At 37.5% G+C, this 21,200-nt stretch overlaps 1 long non-coding RNA gene across 1 annotated transcript; it reads left to right on the top strand.

Moving 5' to 3' along the window:
- The first annotated feature begins 12,186 nt into the window (after positions 1–12,186).
- Positions 12,187–18,794, top strand: LOC146444676 (uncharacterized). The gene is made up of 3 exons (XR_014850515.1): positions 12,187–12,260; positions 12,350–12,399; positions 18,275–18,794. It is a non-coding gene; the product is annotated as an uncharacterized LOC146444676 (long non-coding RNA).
- Positions 18,795–21,200: the final 2,406 nt, after the last annotated feature.

Below are 21,200 nucleotides of genomic sequence, written 5' to 3' on the forward strand. Positions count from 1 at the left end.
GAAGTCAGAAATACCCTTTGTTTGTCCACATAAATACTGATGTCCCCACCTGCATCTACTAATCATGTGTGGCTGCAGGTCTTTAAATGCAACATGACACTGCAATCTAGCCTGGAGGTCACCAAACTCAGTAATCATTCAGCCACTGATAGACTTTTATTTATAATTGCCACAGAAAGGATCTTTTATTTTCAAATAATATGTCTTCAGTCTTTCCAGCCTGTCTCTTCAATCTGCTTATCTTCCTCCAGTGGCTAATCACAGTCCCTTTGCAGACAGAACTTCATGTCAGTTTATATCCCATGTAGCATGAGCTAAGCATCTCATGGAGACAGGCTTCTCCTGTACAACTGCAAAAACAGAGACGGGACTGTGGTCCCAGTGTCACTGATTTCAGGTTCATGGTGAGCTGCATGCTAAATTAATTTCAAAAATAGTTTATTTAGAATTGAACTCTGGCTTCCTTCCCCTTTACTATCATTATAGTTCAGTGAGAAAAATCCAAGGGAACTTGAATAACCATGAGTGAACAAGATTTTTAAACTCCTGTGCCCTCTATTGAATTCTAGTCCTTCAACATTGATGTTCCATCAAATACCATTCTTAGCCTGACCTCACTTATCTTGCACTGATGAAATGAATCATAGGTTCTACATCTGCCTTAGACAGGTTCATTAAATTTTGTGCAATACTCAGACAGTTGCCAACAGATGACATGTAAGTATGCAGATAGAGAGAAATATCTGCTAATTGCCTGAAAGAATTCTGATCAGCCTAACTCTGACAAAGTAGAATTTCTATTGTCAGACTGGTTCCTTTCCTGAAGTAAACAAAAGTAGCTGAGCTACTTTTGTGCATTGTCTAGTCTTCAAGGCACCTGACATGGTGTTTGGTTAGGATATTCTTCCTGTTTCTGAAAGCATGAATGTTGTGTTTGGCTCTCTGTGTGAAGAACTGAACTATAAATTTAGGGATTTTGAATTTCATTTGTCAAGATTAGTCTAAGGTAAGTATAGCTTATGATATACTTATTCACGTTTGTAAAAGTGTGTGCACTCCATCCATCATGAGAGGTTTGATTTGAAGAGATTTGAACAGTTTGAAGTAGAGCAGCTATTTGGAGTGTAATTAAATTATCTCACTTTGCTTCCCTGGAAACCTCAATTAGAAGAGAGGTAATTCTGTTGCAAATGAAGTGTGTTTTGTTGATATGTAGACGAAAGAACAAATATGGAAGGGAAGAAGTTAGTGGTGTCTAATGGTGGGAGTGGAGTACGTAGCATACAAAGCTGAGAATTTTCCTTTAAGAAGAGGGTGTTATGTCTCAAATAATGGCTGTAATATAAATAATCCTTCGGGAATTACTATTATTGTTAATGTAATAAGAAATAAGTTAATAACACTTCAGTTCCTTCTGCCTAAGTATAGCAATTCTGCTATACTTACCTTATTTAAGTGTCATATAATAGTGAGGGGATAAATCAGAGATTATGGTGTCACATTGACAGTGAACAGCTTCCTGTGGAAGGACTAACATAAGAGGATCTTTGTCATAATCAGGTCTCTTTCTTTCTTATTCTTATAATATTAAAATTATTATTACTGTCATTGTAAGAGGAAAAGGGAAATTATTCTTCTGCAGGGAAGAGTCTTCTGAATTATAGAAATGTGGAAACACAACACCATTTTGAGGAATCCAAACAGTTCATTCCATTCTGAAACAGCAGCTTTAGGTGAGACATTTAGTGCTCTTGAGCTACTGTCTTAATTTTTGTGTTTTCAAATTCTGTCACGTCTAGCAGAGTGAGCACTTTATAATGAGGTGATGCAGTGGGAAACTCGAGCTACTGATGGGAGACTCACATATACCGTGACCAGCAAAAATGTATGCAGAGATGACTGTAAAAAATATGTCACTGCAATCTGAGCTGTGTGTACACTGTGGGGTTAGTGCAAGCTGAACTTGCTTTCTATCTCTCTGGCCCCTGCTACCCTCCTATGAGTACCTGGAAACCACCTCTGGCCAAGACGAGATAAACTGGAGTGGAGGAGTGTGGAAAGAGGGACAAACAGCTGTAATTCTGGCCTTACATTTGTACTGTACATGTAATGTACTCTGCTGTCTAAGACCTGTGTGAATGCTTTACTACTCTTCTCTCCTAATTTAAAACCAACCTGTGTGAATGTTTTGCTACCCTTCTCTCCTAATTTAAAACCAAATAGAGCTTGTTTGATACAGACATATCTTAAACTGACTTGTGCTTTCAGAGCAAAGGTTCTATGTTCATCAGCTGCATATTTAATATAGGAGTAAACCAGAAAAGAATTGTCCCCAGATGTAGTGGTTTACATTTATCTGTTTGATTTGACACTGGAATAGCACTGTAATAGTCTCACCTTGGTCCAGATGTAAAGTAAATTCCAACATGGATACATCCTCTTAGAAAAGCCCCAATATATGTGCATATAGGTTGCCTTTTCTGTCTTCTCCAGAGCTGCACCCACTGAGTAGATCATGATAAAACTTGTGATTTCATCAGTCTCAGGATTAAATTTCATTAATTTTATTTGCCTTAGTAAAAGTCAGTCTTCAAATGTTTGATATCCTTTAAAGAACAGTAATGATAAATTGCTACCTAGCTTTATTATGATCAGACAGAAACGTCAGAATATCACTAACAAATGAATCTGAATTTCATGTTTGCCAGATTTTGTTTTACAATTCAAAAATTTCTGACGTCTCTGAGAATAAGGACGCATCCTGGTTACACTGGCTGCAGCAGCATCTCTTTCTTACAATCCAAATACATACAAATATGTGACTGCTCTATGTACAGATCAGGTCTACTTGCTTATTACTTTATTAATTTTTTTAATGCCTCACAGAACCAAAAAATATTTGAGGTCTGAAATGAAATCATAACCCTTAAGATTGTCAGAGCAAGCCCAAAATAAGAGACAAAGACATGAGATATAAAGGCTCCAGAAAGCCTTCAAAGAGGCTGAGCTCTGCCTGTCACTCATTTTTATAACAAGGGCAGTTCATAGATATATTTGCAAAATGTTGTCTTTTTCTAATGGAAATATAACACTTACAAAGATGCCTTTTATGACTTTAGATCCTCTCTATTGCTAATGTATTTTTTTCTGAAGGATTGCACTATCACTTTTAATAAATTGCCAAACTTTAATTTTCAAATGCCTTTGATTTCAGCAAATCTTTCAGAGTAAAATTGCTCTAGGTTGAAACATGAGCATGCTTGTAGAATGTAGCAATTCAGAAGTCCTTTGTGTTACACCAGAAGTCCTTAACTATCTGGTGTATTAACACAATAATTGTAAGATTCAGTCAGTGAATTGTCTGAAGACTGTTAACTTAAAATTCCAGTGTTGTCTTCATTTCATAAACATTATAGACTATCAAATGTGTGTATTGCCAAAAGCAGAGAAGCTTTTCTTGAACTGTATAATACACATCAATATTACAGTATAAAAAGTAATGTATATTTTTAAATGACAAATGCACTATAAAGAGACTTTCAGGGAAAAAATTCAGAAGTTTATTTGAGCTGACAGTAATAGAACTGCTTTAGCAAAGTGGGTCCGGATTTTATTGTGCCTTTTTTGGCAGGACTAGATTATAAAACAAGGTCATGATTGACTGTGAACTTGATACAACTTGGAAGGAGTTTGCACCCTCCATGCTGAGCTTTCTTTGTTTACTTGGACCCTCATTTGTGTGTCGGACAACATTTTCAAATCTTGAATATTTTTAGCTCTGATGATCAGCTTATATAGACAACCCTCTGTCCCTCATAATATATCCTTCACATAGCACAGATGAACCCTTCTCTCTTTTTATCCCTCCCAAAGTCTTTTTAAAAAATCATTATAAAGCTAAGGATAACAGATGTACATAAAATTCCATTTAACTGTTGCACAGGTTATGATAAAAGCCAGGCTATTTTGCTTTGTTCCCCCAGAATGCTGCTGTGAAAGTCAGTTTTATCTCCTGAAACTCAGGCCATGAAACTCCCCAATTAAAATTCTTTCACTGCCTACCATCCCTTTAGTTGTGTTCAAGGCCCTTGTCTTCCCCATCAAGGCTGTACTTTCATTTCTGCTTAGTGTACTACTTTCCTTGACTTCCCCCAAGATTCCCACCTAGGTGCTGCTTTCAACCCCTCCTTCTACTTTTATCTTTGTATTTTGTTCCCACTTGCCTAAGTTGGAAGTGCAGCTAAAATTATTCCCTGGCAGAGGCACCCACAGTGCTTGTATGTCACCAATCCTCAGCCGTGCTCTCCACCCTCGCCGGCTCGTCCCTCTGGTGAGAAGTGTTTCACAGCCCCTTGCTTTTGCCACACTGCATACCTAGGGGACTTAGATGGAAGCACAATTCTCTGCAGCCTAATTTAAGAAAGCACTGTGGTTGGGAGTGAGAATTTCTTGCATTCCTTTTGGATTGAGTTGAGGAAAAGATCATAGCGCAAAAAGACTCATGGATTACACAGAGACTGCTTTAACTTCCATCAGTTATTCCTTCAAGGCTTCACACAGTGCTTTGGACTGCCAAGGATGGCATGAGCTTTTAAAGTTCTGGGGGTTTTGTACAGTTTCAGCAGCAAATATTCATCATTCCCACATCTTCATTTAAAAAAAAAATTAAAAAAATCTTCAATTAAAATAGGCAATTTGCTTCAGTGAAATGTAGGTTTTTTGTGGTTTGCTGGTGCTTCAGATCAGGATGTAGCTTGCACATATTCCATATGTGGCATAATTTCAAAGAGAAACTATGTGAATTGAAGATGAAAGTTTGTGTTTTAAATGTCTATCCTGTGCTTCCTATCCATTGAAATAGGAGATATAAAGAGATGAACATTGGACGAAAAAAAAAACCAAAAAACCTTTCTGGTTTGATAGCTTATATTGAATTTATATTGCTGTACTTGAAAGGTAATTTTGTGCTTTCAGGTCATGTCGCAGCAAGATGATCCACCTATATATACATACACATGGACATAGAAGAAATATACACAAATTAAGGACTAGATATAATCAGGTTAAAATAGCATGTTTAATCCTAAGTGCAAATAAAAATCTACCCACTGACTTTAAATTAAAGTTAAATATGAGAGGCAGATGCCAACTCTGCCTGCTGTGAGCACGTTGCAGCAATTTCTCCAAGATAATGAAGTTTTCCACTTGCTTGTTGCAAAGTTTGAGTAATCTGAAAAACATTCATGATGTACTGGAATTCCTTATTAATTAGAATAAATTTGATATGAGTGGTATTTCTGGAATCTGGAGAAAGAGTGTGAGTGATTGGAATGTTCAGATTATGAATTACAACTTATTCAGCAAAGCCTGAGAGAATGACAAAAAGAATAAAAGTCATGAGTTTGTATATAGGAACAAGATCATGGCTTGACTTTTATACACAAGGTAATCTGCTCACATATATCTAATTTTCAGAAATTTTAGTTTCCTAGATTTAATTTAAATGCAAAGTAAATGATTGAGAAGTAAAATCTGTAATATAAAAAGGAAAAAAAATAATTACTTAAAATAAATCTTTGTATTGACAAAACAGGGTACTTCCACAGGTAAGGAGAACAATGGCTAAAGTCTATGTTACTGTCAGAGACCAAAAGAAGTTAAATTAAAGAGATCTGCAGTTTGTCTATCTTTGTTCTGAATATATCTGAGTATATCAAAGAATTTGTAGAGATACTTTATTAGGCCAATTAAAATGAACTAAATTAGGCCAACCAAATGAAAAAAGAAGTAGCATGATCAGGTAAGTGTAATATGTAGTTTGAGAACAGCCCAAAGGAAAACAATGAAAAGGAGTCAATTAATTAAATTGATTAAAGAATAAAGTACATGGAAAAAATCGTGTGCTAATACATTTTATGGAAAATGGCTCTTGTGAAACTTTATTTCATTCCTTGATGCTAGTAAAAATTTTGTTGATAAAATTAGAAGTATATATATAATAATATCAGACATTTATCAGATGTCTGAAAGCATTAAAATTAAAAATTAATACTATATAACATCAGTATAGAATATGACATATGAATTAATGAATGAATGAAAAGCACTTCTGAAAAAAGTAGTTTCAAATGGTGAAACATCTTTGAACACCTTCCCAATTGAGTGTAGTAAAATCCAATTGCCTTTTAATAATTTTATCTGTGGCAAACACAAGAAAACAAATACTCCTCAGACATGTTAACTATGTCCTCTCTAGTTAGCGACCCCTGAATTGATTAGAATTTGCTTATTTAAAATGTCCTCGCCTGTAGGGATGGATATTGTTTTCCTTTTCATGCATGTATCCTTCAGTTTTAATCAAGGAAAGAATGGCACTGCATATTGTCAGGCTAATAATTTCATTGTATGAAACTGAAGGTCTGTATGTTCACGAGAATGCAAGAGAGAGTTAATGGATGCTATAGCTCTGCAAGGGAAAAAAATAGCCAGTTGTGGTGCAGTTACATCTACACCACCCTTGGAGCTGGTTTCTAGAGCAAACTTTGAAGAATCATACCCAAGTTTTGCTTTGGAGGCAACACATTCATTTATTCCAGAAAGAACCCGACAGCCAATTAAACTTTAATATGGAGCCCTGAAAGCCTAATATACAAAAAACAACTCAGTGAGTGAGAGTTGCATCTTGGCAAGTGGAAACCTGAAAATACTTCTAACGGTGATTTTGGTGGATTGACCCAGGCTGGATGCCAGGTGCCCACCAAAGCCACTATTTCACTCTCTTATTCAGCTGGACAGAGGAGAGAAATATAAGGGTTGAGGCTTATGGGTTGAGACAAGGACAGGGAGAAATCACTCACCAGTTACCATCAGGGGCAAAACAGACTCAACTTGGGGAAGTTAATTTATTACCTATCATATCAGAGTGAGGAGAAATAAAAACTAAATCTTAAAACACTTTTGCCCACTGTTCCTCCCAACCCCTCCCTTCTTTTCAGGCTCAACTTCTGTCCCAAATTCTCTATCTGCTCCTCCTCAAGCAGCACAGGGGGATGTGGAATGGGGGTTGCAGTCTGTTCAGCACACGTTGTCTCTGCTGCTTCTTCTTCCTCGGGGGAGGGGACTCCTTACACCCCCTACTTCAGTGTGGGGCTCCTCCCATGCAACTGTCCTCCATGAACTTCTCCAAGGTGAGTTCTTCCCATAGGTTGCAGTTATTTCTGAACTGCTCCGGTGCGGGTCACTCCCACAGGATGCAGCCCTTCAGGAACAGGCTGCTTCAGGGTGGGTCCCTAGTGGAGCCACAAGTCCTGCCAGCAAACCTGCTCCAGCATGGACTCTTCTATTTTTGGGGCCACAGATCCCTGCCAGGAGCCTGCTCCAGTACAGGCATCTGGCGGATTCAGTGTCTCTCAGGACACATCCACCTACTCTGGCATGGGGTCTTCCACAGTCTGCAGGCATCTCTGCTCCCCATATACCTCCATGGGCTGCAGGGTCACAGCCTAACTCACTTTGGTCTGCACCAGGGGCTGCAGGGGAATCTCTGCTCTGGTGCCTGAAGCACCTCCTTTCCTAATCACTGGCCTTGGTGTCTGCAAGGCTGTTTCTCTCACATCTCAATCCTCTCTCTGGTTGCTGTTGCCCTGCATTTTTTTTTCCTTTGAATTCCGTTATCTGTGAGGCACTACCACTATTGCTGATGAGCTCAGTCTCAGCCAGTGAGGGGCCAGTCTTGGACCCACATGGTAATGGCTCTGATGGGCACAAGGGAAGCTATTGTCAGCTTCTCATAGAAGTCACTGCTGTACCACCCCACAACCTAAACCTTGCTGCACCCACCCAATACACAGGTATTATGCAGAGATTTTAAAATGTATAACCAGCGTAATGCTGTACTAGCTTTTTCCTTATGAATATAAAACTTAAGGTGTAATAACAATAAATTGAGATTAGTACCACATTTCTTAGCATAAAACCTTTTTTTGAAAGAAAGAACAATCTGAAAAAAATCAAAACTAATATAGGTAAATGGGAGATAGAATAAATAGTTTCAACAATAACATAGTAGCCTTTTGTGTGTTATTTGAGGGCATTCAAATGCAGCTCCAGCATTAAGGCTAAAGTAATTTCTAAGAAATAGAGGAACAAAGATTTCTAATAGACTTCTAGCAGTATCAGTTCAAAACGAACTTCTAATTATTCTTGAAATGGATTATTTTATAAATGGATTATGTGTGACAATTATCTGTGGTAGCAAGCAAGGATCTAAAATTGTTAACCCAGACCCTTTTGAATTCCATATGCTCATCCAAAAAAGGTAAAGCATCAGGTAGAGGGAAACACTATTATGTCCAAGAATGGCTTTATACTTGAAGTCATAGAGATTAAAGAAGAAAAGCAAGAAAAATCTTGTTGGTATTTTTTTTTCTCACAATCTCACTCAATAGTATAGATTAAATTACCCTGATATGTGATGTCAGCTCTATCGGCTCACATAGAAGCAATGTGTTTGAAATGCTCCTGTGCAGAGCTCTTAACTTTATAGATTAATACTGAATTTCTTTGATTTCAAATAGCTTCAGAACAGCTCATTTCTGGTACTTCTGTTTAAAACAGAATCATGCTAGAGTTTTATAGTCTTTTGCAAAGGAATTTTCAATACTTATTTAATAGAACATTGAAAATAGCTTTGGAGAAGAAATGCTCCACATAAAATGAAAATTCACTGTGAATCTTTTGAAGTAAGGTTTATACACTTCACAAAAATGTGTATACAGGGTAACATAATAGAGACTGTTTCTAATTGCTCATTGAAATCAGCATGGGCCCAAAACTGTGGGCTGCAGGGCTCCAACTCTTGACTTTTTAATCTCTTTCCTAAAGGTATCTATTTCTCATTGGAGGTGAGAGATGAATGTGTACCTGCTTAGTGTGAGGAGGATGGAAATGGAAATCAGTACTGTTAATTAAATTACAAGAATTAACATATCCAGTATTTCTTCATCCTCTAAGCTTTTGCAACTGTTAATGAGAGTGAAAAGTGATTCCTTTCTTCTCACAGAATAATCTATATCCCAAATCTTTGCCAAGTCAAAGAAATTTTAACTAATTGTTCATTTGTTTGGGTATCCTCCCTCTTTTTCAAGAGAATCAATAGTTTAAAAAACACAGACTGAAAAACAGACAAGTAAAATAAAGAAAGAACAAACCCCTTTTTATTCATCACAATGGAATCAAATTTGGACCCTGCATTTTTGACTAGCAAGAAACCATCATTCCAGTCCCCAGAACAAAAGAGAATTAGTAAAAAACTTGTTCAAGAAAATAAGCAGAAAGCAGGTGTGGTTTGGGATTCTTTTGGAGGGATTTTTTTTTTGTTGTTTATTTGTTTGTGGTTTTTCCTTGTAATTTTTAAAATATATTATTATTTCTCCCCACTGGTTTCCTTGTTTAGGAACTATATCAGTAGCTGTAAAGCTGGTAAAATTTGGACTTTTTTTTAGAGAAAAAGCAACAGTTTAGAAGCAACAATTGCTGAAAATTATGATGAATATGTTCAAACTGAAATATTGATGAATAGGAGATTGACAGATAAGACAGATTTACCATAATGAGATATGGCAAACACTTTTTTCTATCATATTTTGCCCTCATTTCAACAACACACTTGTGGTACCTTTTAAGGCTCATTACTTCTGGGATTTTATCTACTTGGACACATTGCATTGGTTCAGTACTGTGTTAGTTGGTAAAATTAGGCTTATATTTGTAACTTATTGTTTTGAAATTTATTTAAAGCAAAACAGAAAGAGAATATTAAATTCTACATCTTAGCAATTTCTATTCACATTTACATTTTACTTAGCATATGTTCCTCCATCTGTTTATATTTGACTTTTCTTATTGAGGTTAATTATTATTTTCCATCATAGTTGGAGTTTTGATTTGTCCTTTTTAAAATAATTATCTAGCTGAGGCAGCTTTTGCATTTTTGAACAAAAATGTACACATCTATAAACACACAACTAAATCTCTTGGTTAGGGATCTTACAGCAGGAGTTAATCTTCTATGAAGCTATAATTGTCTGTGGTAAATTTTAACTTGGATAAAATTTCCATCTTTCACTGAATTCTGTTGACATGAAATTTGTAAGAACAAGTTTCTCACCAACATTAGTGAGGTACCTGAGAGAGAAGAGGATTGAAATTACAGGTGCAAAATCACCCGTATTACATAAACATTTTTAACTAAACAAGGAATCCTAACAACTTGCAAAATGCCAGAAGGTTTCAAGAAGACCATCAGTTTCTGAATCACTGTTTGACCTGTCATTCAAAGAGATCATATGATAAATTAATATAAAAATCACAGGGTGAAAATTTTGAGCTGTATTAAATCCAAAATAGCATACAAGTGACCTTTATTGCTTTAAAAAGTCTGCCTTTTTTCTTGTGATAGATATGAAAAGCAGCTGTTGTTGATAAAACATATAATAAAAAATAGATATTTTCAAATATCATAGATGAGTGGTTCAGTTGTAGCTTCAAACCCAATAAAACATTTTGTAGTTATTATTCAGTTTGTGATATGAAAAAGTAAAACCCTTAGATAAAGGATTTCTTTTCTTGCTGCTTGTTGCAAATTTCTGGTTTTGACAGCAATCCATCTTCCAGAGGAAAAAAAAAAAAATGTTGTTTCAGTTGTTTTAAGACCAATGAGAACTGACACAAGGAACATAAAAGCATAATGATAATTACATTTTATCAATCTTTTCTTCCTCTTTCTTAAAGCTTTCTGGGGCTTTAAATTTTCAGCAAAACCTTTTTTTGCTCACCTTGAGGCACTCTTTTTCCATCTCATTCATAAGTGTTATCTTCTATGCTGTTCTCACAGCATAAATACATGCATTTACCCAATGCTTGCCTTCTGACCTATGACTGTTATCATTTTTATGCCACAATACATCTTTTTTTTTTTTTCCATCATCACAAAAAAAACCAGTCTTGCTCCACTTGTGTAATCAACTATTTGACCTTCAGTGACTTCTACATTCACATGGGAATTGAATTATTCCCATTGTTAAAATATGTTTGCTTTCATGATTCCTTGAAATGATGCTAAAGGGAATTCTATCTGGTAGTATATTTGTTTCTTAGGCATTAAGCTGTGAATGTTAATGGGAGTCAGCAAACAGGATAAGTTTATGTGACTGTGAATACTCAAAACTGAACTTTTGAATTGCCCAACAAAAGTCTTCTGTTTGCTAGATGAAACTGGTATGGAGTAGATGTAAATTTTTGTAACACTTGCTATAAAAAGGCTTAGCACATCCTAGATCCTTCAGTTAATAAAAAGACATGAAAGAGGAGCAAAAACTGCAAAGTTGTGCTTTTATACACAGACTATTTGGTCAGGAAAAAAAAGGAGGCTCAGGATACCAAACAGGGGGGCTGGACTCAAAAAAAAGAGGGTTCACAAAAAGAAAATGGCCTTGGAAAGAAGTGTCATCACAAAAGATGTGATGAAGATCTTACTTTTGTTCTGGCTGGAGAAAACAACCTGGAAGTGAGGAAACATCTCAGAGATGGCAGATATGCATGGAGATGAAAGGTGGGAGATCCCAGAGAGGCCCCCTGACCGATAACCCCCAAGACTGGTAACTGTGAGCAGAACCATGGCATGAGCTTTATATTTGTTTGAAAACAAACCAGTGGGAGATTGCAAGTCAGGATTAAAATTTAATAGGAAAATTAAAAATAAGTGCAATAATACAAGGAAAAGCACTGACAAAGTCAGATACAACCTGATATCCTGTTAGAGTGGTAGCAGTCCAACTGAAGTAGCTCAGTTGAAGCAGCGATCCTGTGAAGGTCTGGTCTTCACCTGAAGATACAGTGGTAGCTTTTATCCTCTGGGAACACAGTAGACAGGACTGGCTTGGGCAGTTCCAAGGCCAGGTTATATCCAGGTGGGAATGCTTGGCTTCTCCCTCCTGGGCAGAGCATCTCACAGTGGGATGAGATAATTCCATGAGTCATGGGGTGGGTCCTTGATAGCCCATTGTCTGCTATCAGGGGTGAGTCATAGCAGGAGATACCAGCTAATGGCCCACAGCTGGTGGTAATAGAATGCTAAATACATCTATATTGTAACCTACGACAGCTTATGTAACTTGCTGCCCAACCTTCCCAAATATTACTGTGGGGAAGACAAGCTCAGTCCTACTGAATGTAATGCTCTGGGCTAGTGAATATCTCAGGTAATCAAGTACCTTTAATCTCACTGTTTTTTTTAAATAAATCACAGTATAAAGATCCACAACCTGTTACTTATTCTGTCTCTCCTCAGACAAGAATGCGGGAGACAAGAGATTTGAGAGTGCATTGTGCTCCAAGTTGGTGAGTAAACACTCCAGAAATCAGATTTTCAATAGGCAATTTCCATAAGATTTTCAGCCATGCAGATAGATGATAATTTCTTAAAAGAATGAGAGAAAAAGGAATCAGTTTGTCTGTCTCAAACATCCGGAATGTGACAGTGCCTCAGACTGCTGATTCATCCATTTTTCTGAAGCTAATACCTCTTATATCATTAAACAGAAGGAGACAACTACCTGTGTATTTCTAAAATTAGGCCCTTAGGCAAAAATCCCACTGGATCTCTCCCAAGCCAACTACTTTCTAATCAGTAGTTTTGACTGAATATCATCCTCCATGACAAAATACAAGTAAAATGGCCATACAATGTTTCAAAAAGGATATTTTTAGGCAAAATGGTTTTTTGTTGCGGGGCATGCCTGCAAGTTCTAGTGCTCAAGAGACCAGCTGCAGGGGCCTGTGACAGCCTGGACTGCTTAGGTCATGGAGACCTGTGGAAACCAACCATGAGTCCCTGCGGTTGAAGAAATTATTTCTAGAGACTTCTCCTTTGTTCCCTCTTGTATCATTGGTTCATTTGAATTGCGTCCCTGTCCCTCTTCCCTCTGACTGTCCCGGTTGGTCTACGCACCAAACCACTCCCCTTTCCCTTCCCCATATAACCCTTTGTCACTGGCTGTTCGGGGCTCGCAGCCTCCAGACTTCCAGCCCTCAGCCCGTCCCTGTCTCTCCGTCCCTTCTCGCCGTCCCTTGACCCTCACCCGAAGACCCTCAAATAAATCCCTGGAAGCCTGCAGACTGCGTGTCCTACATTCTTCTGTCCCACCTCGTTTCCTGCCCGCCTCCGTCCCCCAGGCACTCTGCAGGCCGGTCAGTGAGCCTCTCTACCAGGGCACACTCGGCAGGTGTGGCGGCGGCTCGCCCTTTCTGTGTGACTTCGGGGCGTGCAGCCTGAACTTGAAAGCGAGAAGCCACATTTTTTTGCAAAAATTCTCAATTAATTTAAACATTTCTATTGAGCACATTGGTTACACAAAAGAAGAGAAAGTATTTCAAAATTCTTATTTAAATGAGGCAAAGAGAAAGCCTGTTGCAGTGGCTTTAGCTCAGCTGAGCGTCCCTAGCAGTGGCATTGCCCCACGGGACGAGTCATGGGAATAAATCAACCCTAAAGGGGGTGCTCCCACAGAGCCTTTAAGTAAAGCTATTGGCCCACCTCATCTCCCCTCCCATATTAATTCTAGAAAGTTCTCCTTTGTCTGCCTTTGCCATGTTCTCTGATTGGGAAATTTAAAGTTCTGTATCCTCCCCCCTTGTTCCCCCATAAGATCGAGTTATTGTCAATCCAGAGTTCTATGTACCCCGTTGGTTCTTTTGGCTTCTCCCCTCCCTTTTTCCCCCGCTATATTAGCTGCAATGCAACGCAGAAACCCCACTTTTAGCTCGCTGATCCAGCCCTATTCCTTCCCCCCTCCATCTCCCCTTACCTTTTAATAAATCCCCTGGACCGCCGGGCTGACTGCCTGCATCTCCTGTGTCTGCTTCTGATCTCTGATTTGCCGAGCTCCGGGCCGCCCCGTTTCCGCCCGAGAGCGGGCTGCCTCACCGGGCTCCGCTTAAGCAGCCTACCCGATCCCAAACTGAGTTTGGGGGTCCAGAACCCCTTTAAAAGCCAGGACAGACAATGTGTATTTGTTACAAAGATCTACTTTTGTAAGGGATATATTTGAAAACTTGCACTGATTATATTTTAATACAATACCTATGCAAACTATAATAGGGTAAACCAAAAGTCATTTATTCCCACTGTTACTCCCTCTAGCATCCTCCCAGTCAGTGTGTTGGTCTGGCATGGGAGAAGTGCAGAATGAATGAGGATGAGAACGTAAATCTCTCCCAATGCAGATAAATAGTTCATAATTTTTGAGCGCTGCGGGAAATCTTATGGTTTTAATTGTGGAACAAGGAAAGGAAGTCTCTACTTCTGTTTATAGAAAGATTTTCTTAATATTTGAGGATGAAAAACCAGTGTACAGAACTAAAAGATAAATTGATGATAACATTTTCATTATTATATTTATGTACAAATTGGACTTGAAGTAATTGCAGTTTATGCTTTCATATGCTTATTTATACACTTATTCCTACTAACTGAAAAAGGAAATCTCTCTACCTAAAAAATAAACAAGTAAACAAAACCAATACTAAATAAATAAATAATTAAAAACCCCATCACCAAAAATTCAAACCAAATCATACCACACCTAAGTGTTCAAGATCTTTAGGAAAGAATTGATTGAATTTTCCTACATACACAGAAGTCAGATATAAAATCTGTTGGTATTTTACTTATTCTTTAAATAGATGACTGAAGAATATGTCATCATTCACAAATGCTCCCACTTAGCACAGGAAAAGCAGAAACTTGCTGAAGAATACAAAAAGAAATTGCTTTCAATATTTTTAAGGATCAATTAACCTCTTCCTTTCATGTTTTCCATCTGCTCTAATTTAGAGTTTGTGAACTGTGGTTTAGCCCCAGCCTCTAAAATAGCATTGGAAATGAATAAATTAAAGCAGTCCATCTCTTGCTACTGAGACTGGCAAGGGCATATTTGAAAAAACTAAACCGGAGAATAACAAGCATCAGACCTGCAACAATCTTGACAGCACACTACAACTCTGATAGGCAGCCTGTGCAGAGGGGAGAGTACAAAGACAGTTACAAATGGCAAGGTGCACATTTATGAATACCAATAAAATTCCCCTTCTGCTCTATCATCTCTTTTAGGTGCAGTTTTTCAAATAACCATTTCAGAAGTAGCTTTATAATTGCTTTCACTTTAAATACCTAAATTAAATATACGTATATAAAGTAAGGAACATTTGTCTTGCACCTTTTTTTCATAAGCATGACACTTTTTAAAGTAGCATTGCTGATTTATAAGCAATATGAGTGATTTTAAGTCATATCTGTGATTTATAAGTTGGGACTTCGTATACTCTGGATATTAAGATCTATTTTATGAAACCCAGTTTATTTGTTAAAAAAGACTGATTTACTAGGCAGATTTATTAATCATGTCTTAGGAATATAAACCAAAGCCTTGGTTCAAGTCCTATATTTGTAAATTAGATGCTTAAATCAAATTCCAATTTTTATGTAATGGGATTGGTTCTAGAGATGTGCAAATAGTAATATATCCAATCCCACTACTACCTGAAGATAATGATCATGCTTTCACAAGTAGTTTGGTTATTCACATTGATGACAAAATCCTATTGTTAATCAGATGGATATAATCCAGAAAGTAACTCCATATCAAGGAGTGAGATAGACAGAAATACTGACTTTCAGGCAGGAAATGAATAGTCTAATCTGAAATATTGTAATACACAGATTTTGAACTCTCCTTATTCAGAGCTTTCAAGTTGCTGAATCCACTGGGAACATTGTTACCACTCCAGCAAGAGAAACAGCTTTCATTTGTTGTGATTTGTCTCTTTCTTATTCTGAAAAAAATACAGAAGTGATATTAAATTCCCCCTTTCCAACTTCCACTACTAACAATTATTCACTTTCTTTTGGAAGTCTTTATATATCTAGATTTCTTTCATGCCCAGAAATAACAAGAATCTGAAGGAAAAACATTGAAAAAGCTTGAAAAATACAAACAGTAATGTCCAAGATGGTGCATATTTGAAGACATTACTTTTTAGTCAAACTCATCTATCTGAAGCAAATTAATAAAGTTCTAGAAGTACTTTTCTGCCTCATTATGCACAACCATAGCTTGGAGTGTCACATGTAGATAAGCTGAAAGCAGTATGGCTGAAAGGTATATTTTCCAATCAGCTTTCTGGACAATCTTTGACTCCAGATATAGTAATATATGTAATCAATGAACAAAACCTACTGTACCAATTTGTCCAAAATAGTGGAAGCTGATCTTTTTCTCTTTAGCAGTGTCTTTCTATTTTAACCTTGACCCATTACTTGTAAATTTCCCTAGTTCTGAAGGTATGTTGATTTTAGGGAAAAAAAAATCCATCCTTGAGATTGACGGAGGAAACCTTGAGGTGTTCTGTGAGTTTGTTCCATACTGTCTGCATTCACAGTTTCTTTTTAACTTGTGACATGGTTTATAAAGTCTTCTTGACCTACTTGTATCCAGTCTGAACAGAAATCTACTATGAGAATGAAGGCTGTGTGTCATGTGCCAAAATCAGAGATAAAAAATCCTTAAAATATTGGAAACCAGACTGCTTTTCATTTTTGCTTTGTAGATAGATTGCCTTCTGTTGAGACACTCCTCAAATACTGTACACCTGTGCCAAAGAGAATGACATGAGGAGGTAATGTCCTAGGGACTGCTTGACTGGATATTTTGAGTGGCGTAGCAGAGTCCTTCTCAGCCCATCTTCTCTCAAGATGCCCTTAGTGGAGCGTGCTTTCCTTTTGTGTTTCTCCAGGCTCTTTTGCCTTTCTCTGCAGAAATCCCAACACATCTGTTTGACAACCCCACCTCCAGCTGAGAAGAAGGTAGTGATGGATTGCAGAATCCTGTTTCACATTCTGTTAATTTTGGCATTGCCTTCCTCTTCATATTTAGAGTACAGTAATTTCAGATTACTTTTGTTCCACCATTTCATCCTCTTGTAGTATAAACCAAAATTTGAATTCTTTAGTTTGACTTAAACTAGCAGTTCGGCCCTTGAATTCCTCTTTTTCGAGGTGATTTTTTGAAGTGTTCTGCAGCCTCAGTAAGAGGCAATACAGAGGCATAGAGGTGAGCATGACCTCTTTAGAAGTTCAGAATTTGGGTGGCAACTAGACCCTTGAGACTTAAGGAAAAATTTAGTCAGACTTGTTTTGTGAAACACATCATGGATGTTTTCAGGAACAGTTCCCCTCTGACACTTGCAAAATGAAAATGGAGTTGCTTTTGAAAGAGGAATGTGCAATGTGGGACAACACATAGTTCAAGCTGTTCAGTATTCTACTGTCTGTAAATAAAAAGTCCTTGTAAAAGTACTGTCTCAAATACCAGGTTTCTCCGTAACCTCCAGCTGTAAACTCCAGTACAAAATAAACTCTCATATTTCTTCAGCTTGTAATAACTCCTTTTCTCAAATATAGAGTTCTTTGCTTAAAATTTTCTTGGAAATGGTTATATTTGGAGATGTGGTGGTGACCTCGTCAGTTATTGTGAAGAGGTAGAACATTTTGCCTGACTGATGCAGAGCTCTGAACCTCTTAACAGTCTGACATCCTCCCACAGCAGTGAGGTTTCTATTTGCATTCAAGAAATAGAGAAATAAAATGAAGAAAGCAAGAGTAGATGCGAATGAAGAGTGAATTAATGAAAGAAAAAGGAGAATAGGAAAGGAGAACATAATATGGTCTTTTACCTGTTTTCATAAATGAGGAATTATTCCTTAGCCACATCAACGCATGTAAGGTCAAAGAAGTTAGTGGTATTTTGCAATGATGACAGTAGGCATAGAAGACTTATTAAAAGCAAAAAAAAATTACCCCACCTCTCCTCTACATGTTAGGCAATATTTTTGTGGTTTAGTTATAGAGAAAATTAACTCCATCTCAGCCAGTTCCCAGCACACAATAAATATCTCTACAACTGAACCAATCACTAAGATCTAGCAGTTAATTACTGGGATTGGTTTAACTGTAGTACTCATGAGAACAATGTCCACAAAGCCTGCCACACTGTTCACAAAGAAGGGCATCTTTTCTATTCTTGTAGGACTGTAAGAGAATAGGGGCAACAGGAGAGGATATTGCAGAAGAACCTGCTAACAATGAAAGAATTTCTGCCTTTCTAACACAGCTGCTCTATTCATCCCTGGATTTAACCACCCTGTCACTTTTCCCCAGGTATGGACATAGAGGAAGATCAGCGTTGGACAGACCTGGGGTTCCAGGTGTACTTATAAACAGTAGTACAGAAGACAGAACTTGTGCGGTAGAGACTTTCCTCTTTTTTTCTCTGAAGCCTTTTACTTTGTCACAGTTTGAATTGAAAAGGATCAGCGAGCTTGAAGTACGAGTTGTCATGTCATGACTATAAACTTCTTATATTACTGCAGAGATGTATTTTAACATGAGAAGCAGAGACTTTATTGGATTTATCATGAGGAAAAACACAAGACAAAATAAATATTAAAGCCAACATATAAAACAGACAACTAGTGAGTGTGATTTAAATACCTGGAAAGACCTATAAGGTAAATCCCACAAGAGAAAAATATAAGAAAGGAAAATGAAGAGAAATTCTGTTGAAAGCACCTAATAACAGAAGAATTACATAAGTGCATAAGGTAAAAACTGGGGAAAAGAAGTCAAAATAACAAAAAAGTAGTGAGGGAATAGGAAAATAATAAAGTTAGGTACACCAACTGGATATAATAAAACAAATCACTAAAGTAAGACAAATATTACTCCAAAAGAAAAGGAAAATTATGACAACTACTGGGAATAAAGAAGAGACTTGAAATAAGACATATATATTGCAAATGTAGCAAGCAGACTATTATATGAGGCTTAATGCAGGAAAAGTAAAAACAAAAGCAGAGACATATTTTCAATTAGATAAGTGAAGCTGTGAGAGTTCTGACTGACAGACATTTGATTATACAAGTGAGACAATATCCAAAGTTTAGACCAAAAGAATGTTTCAAGAGCAGCTTGAGCTTTCTTCAAGTTAGCTCACTGTTTTCCAAACTGTGATAGTGTGACTATAACAAAAAAAAAGGAGAAAAAATAAAAAGAAAAGAAGAAAAAATTATTTGCTTATTTGTGAGATTAGAAATGAAATAAAACAAAGCATGTGTGATCTGAAGTGTTTCACTGAAATATTCTTCTCCATGCTGAGTGTGACTCCCACACAGGACTCGTAAATACTTACGCTGCTGTTGCAGTGGGTTATTTATTTTACGTTAGTGTCCAAAGGGGACTGTAAGGTCAGAGCTCTTATTGCTCCACAGACTATTTACAGGCTTCTGAATGTGTGGGTGGTGAGAGGAGTCCCAAAAGCACAAGAAGACTGGCTGGGCATTTCAAGCCAGCTGGAAAGGAGCTTAATAAACCAGGGAAAGTGTAAAACCACAGTATGGATACAGACTATGCAAGAGAGCAGCTGTACAATTTAATGGTGCCAAGATTCCTAAAATCCATGCTCTGTTCTGATCTGGTTTAGGGTACTTTTAAATCCCTTGATGTTCCTAGGAACCTAACAAAAGAAAATAGTCACAGATGATCAAATGTGGGCAATCACAGCAGTCATACGAGAGCTCTTGGAGCTCACTCAGCTGAGCCTGATCCTTTTAAGTGGGAGAAAAAGCCAAGAACAAGATCTTTCCTGCAGTCAAGTGGCATGCCCACAACACATGCACTTTTTCCTAGCAAGAACTAATCGTTGTCCAAACCTTCCAGGAGAAAATCAGTTTTGAAGTGACAAAAGAGAAGGACACAATCCTTCAAAATATCAGAGCTAGCAGGAACGGCTTTCACAATTGGAGGCTAAGAAAAGATCAAAGCATGAGTTAATGCTTCTCCCCTTTCTCCCTTTGAGCTACCAAATACAATTGTACAGCAAGCTGCCTGCCAATTGTGCTTACAATGAATACATTCAACAACATTGTCTGGGACATTAATTTTTTGTGTATTATTTGTTTTAATCCAATGGATAATGAATTTAAACTTGTTCTATGCTGTCATTACATAACATTGTGGAATGCAATGCTGAATAAGTGCTGAGGACAAAGCCAACTCCAAGAAAACCCCCTAAGAGGTCTCAAAGCTGCTTTGGTTTTGTCCAGGAATATTTGCATGGCCTTAATGCTTCCCAGTTTCAATCTAGTTTTCATTCTGTTTTTCATTTAAAAGGTCTTAAAACCAACCAAAGATCTGTTTACCTCTCTCAATATATGTTGCTACATATCATTGCTACTCAAACAGCTGAGACCCAGCCTGCAGGCGAACAGTGTCAGAAGCTGTGCTCCCTTTTAGGTCCTAGTGCACCTCAATGCACTGAGGGAGAGCAGATCCAAATCAGTTTTGATCCAGAATGGGTCAGGAAATCCATGGAGTGAGCAACAAACATATTATCATCTGTTTTGTTTACATATGTGTATCGTTATATGCAACTTGCCCCCATCCTTTGCATCACAATGGTGCATCAAGATAAGTCAAAAAGCTCCTCTTCTTCCTTTTTGTGAGAATATTTCAAAAGTAGTTGAGTCACTTACCTAAAATGGAAAACTGGACATTTAAGTATCTTCTTCCTCCGATTTGTAGCAAGGTCTTAACCCTGAGTCTCACCTCATGTATTAATCTTCAAAAAATCTTCATTTCTTACCCACCGTCCTGTACAATATGTGTACCTCCTGCCCACTCCCTGCATCCAACACACTCAGGAGGACCTGTCTGTGGTACTTTCTCTGCCCTATCTTAGGTAAGCTCACCTGCAAACACAAGCCAACCTGTCATCTCTGTATTAATATTTCAGTACATATATACTTGCTCAAGTCCTGTGCATCTCACTGGAATTATCTGACTGAATTTTAGTCATCTGCAAATTAGAAATTCATATCTTAGTGTATAATTTCAGAATCTTCTTTAACAACCAATGAAAATGGATAAACTTTTTTAGGGTTTAATATGTCTCTCTTTTGACATCTAACTACACTGTGAAATAATTTCTTTCATCCAAACTAACAAACTCAGCTTGCATCTTCTGCTCTATGTCTCCAACCACGAGCCTGCACCCAGTGTGACAGAATATTTGCATTGTGGCAGAGCA

Source organism: Lichenostomus cassidix, chromosome 1 (assembly GCF_008360975.1).
Source record: "Lichenostomus cassidix isolate B80296 chromosome 1, HeHo_3.0, whole genome shotgun sequence".
Classification (NCBI taxonomy): domain Eukaryota; kingdom Metazoa; phylum Chordata; class Aves; order Passeriformes; family Meliphagidae; genus Lichenostomus; species Lichenostomus cassidix.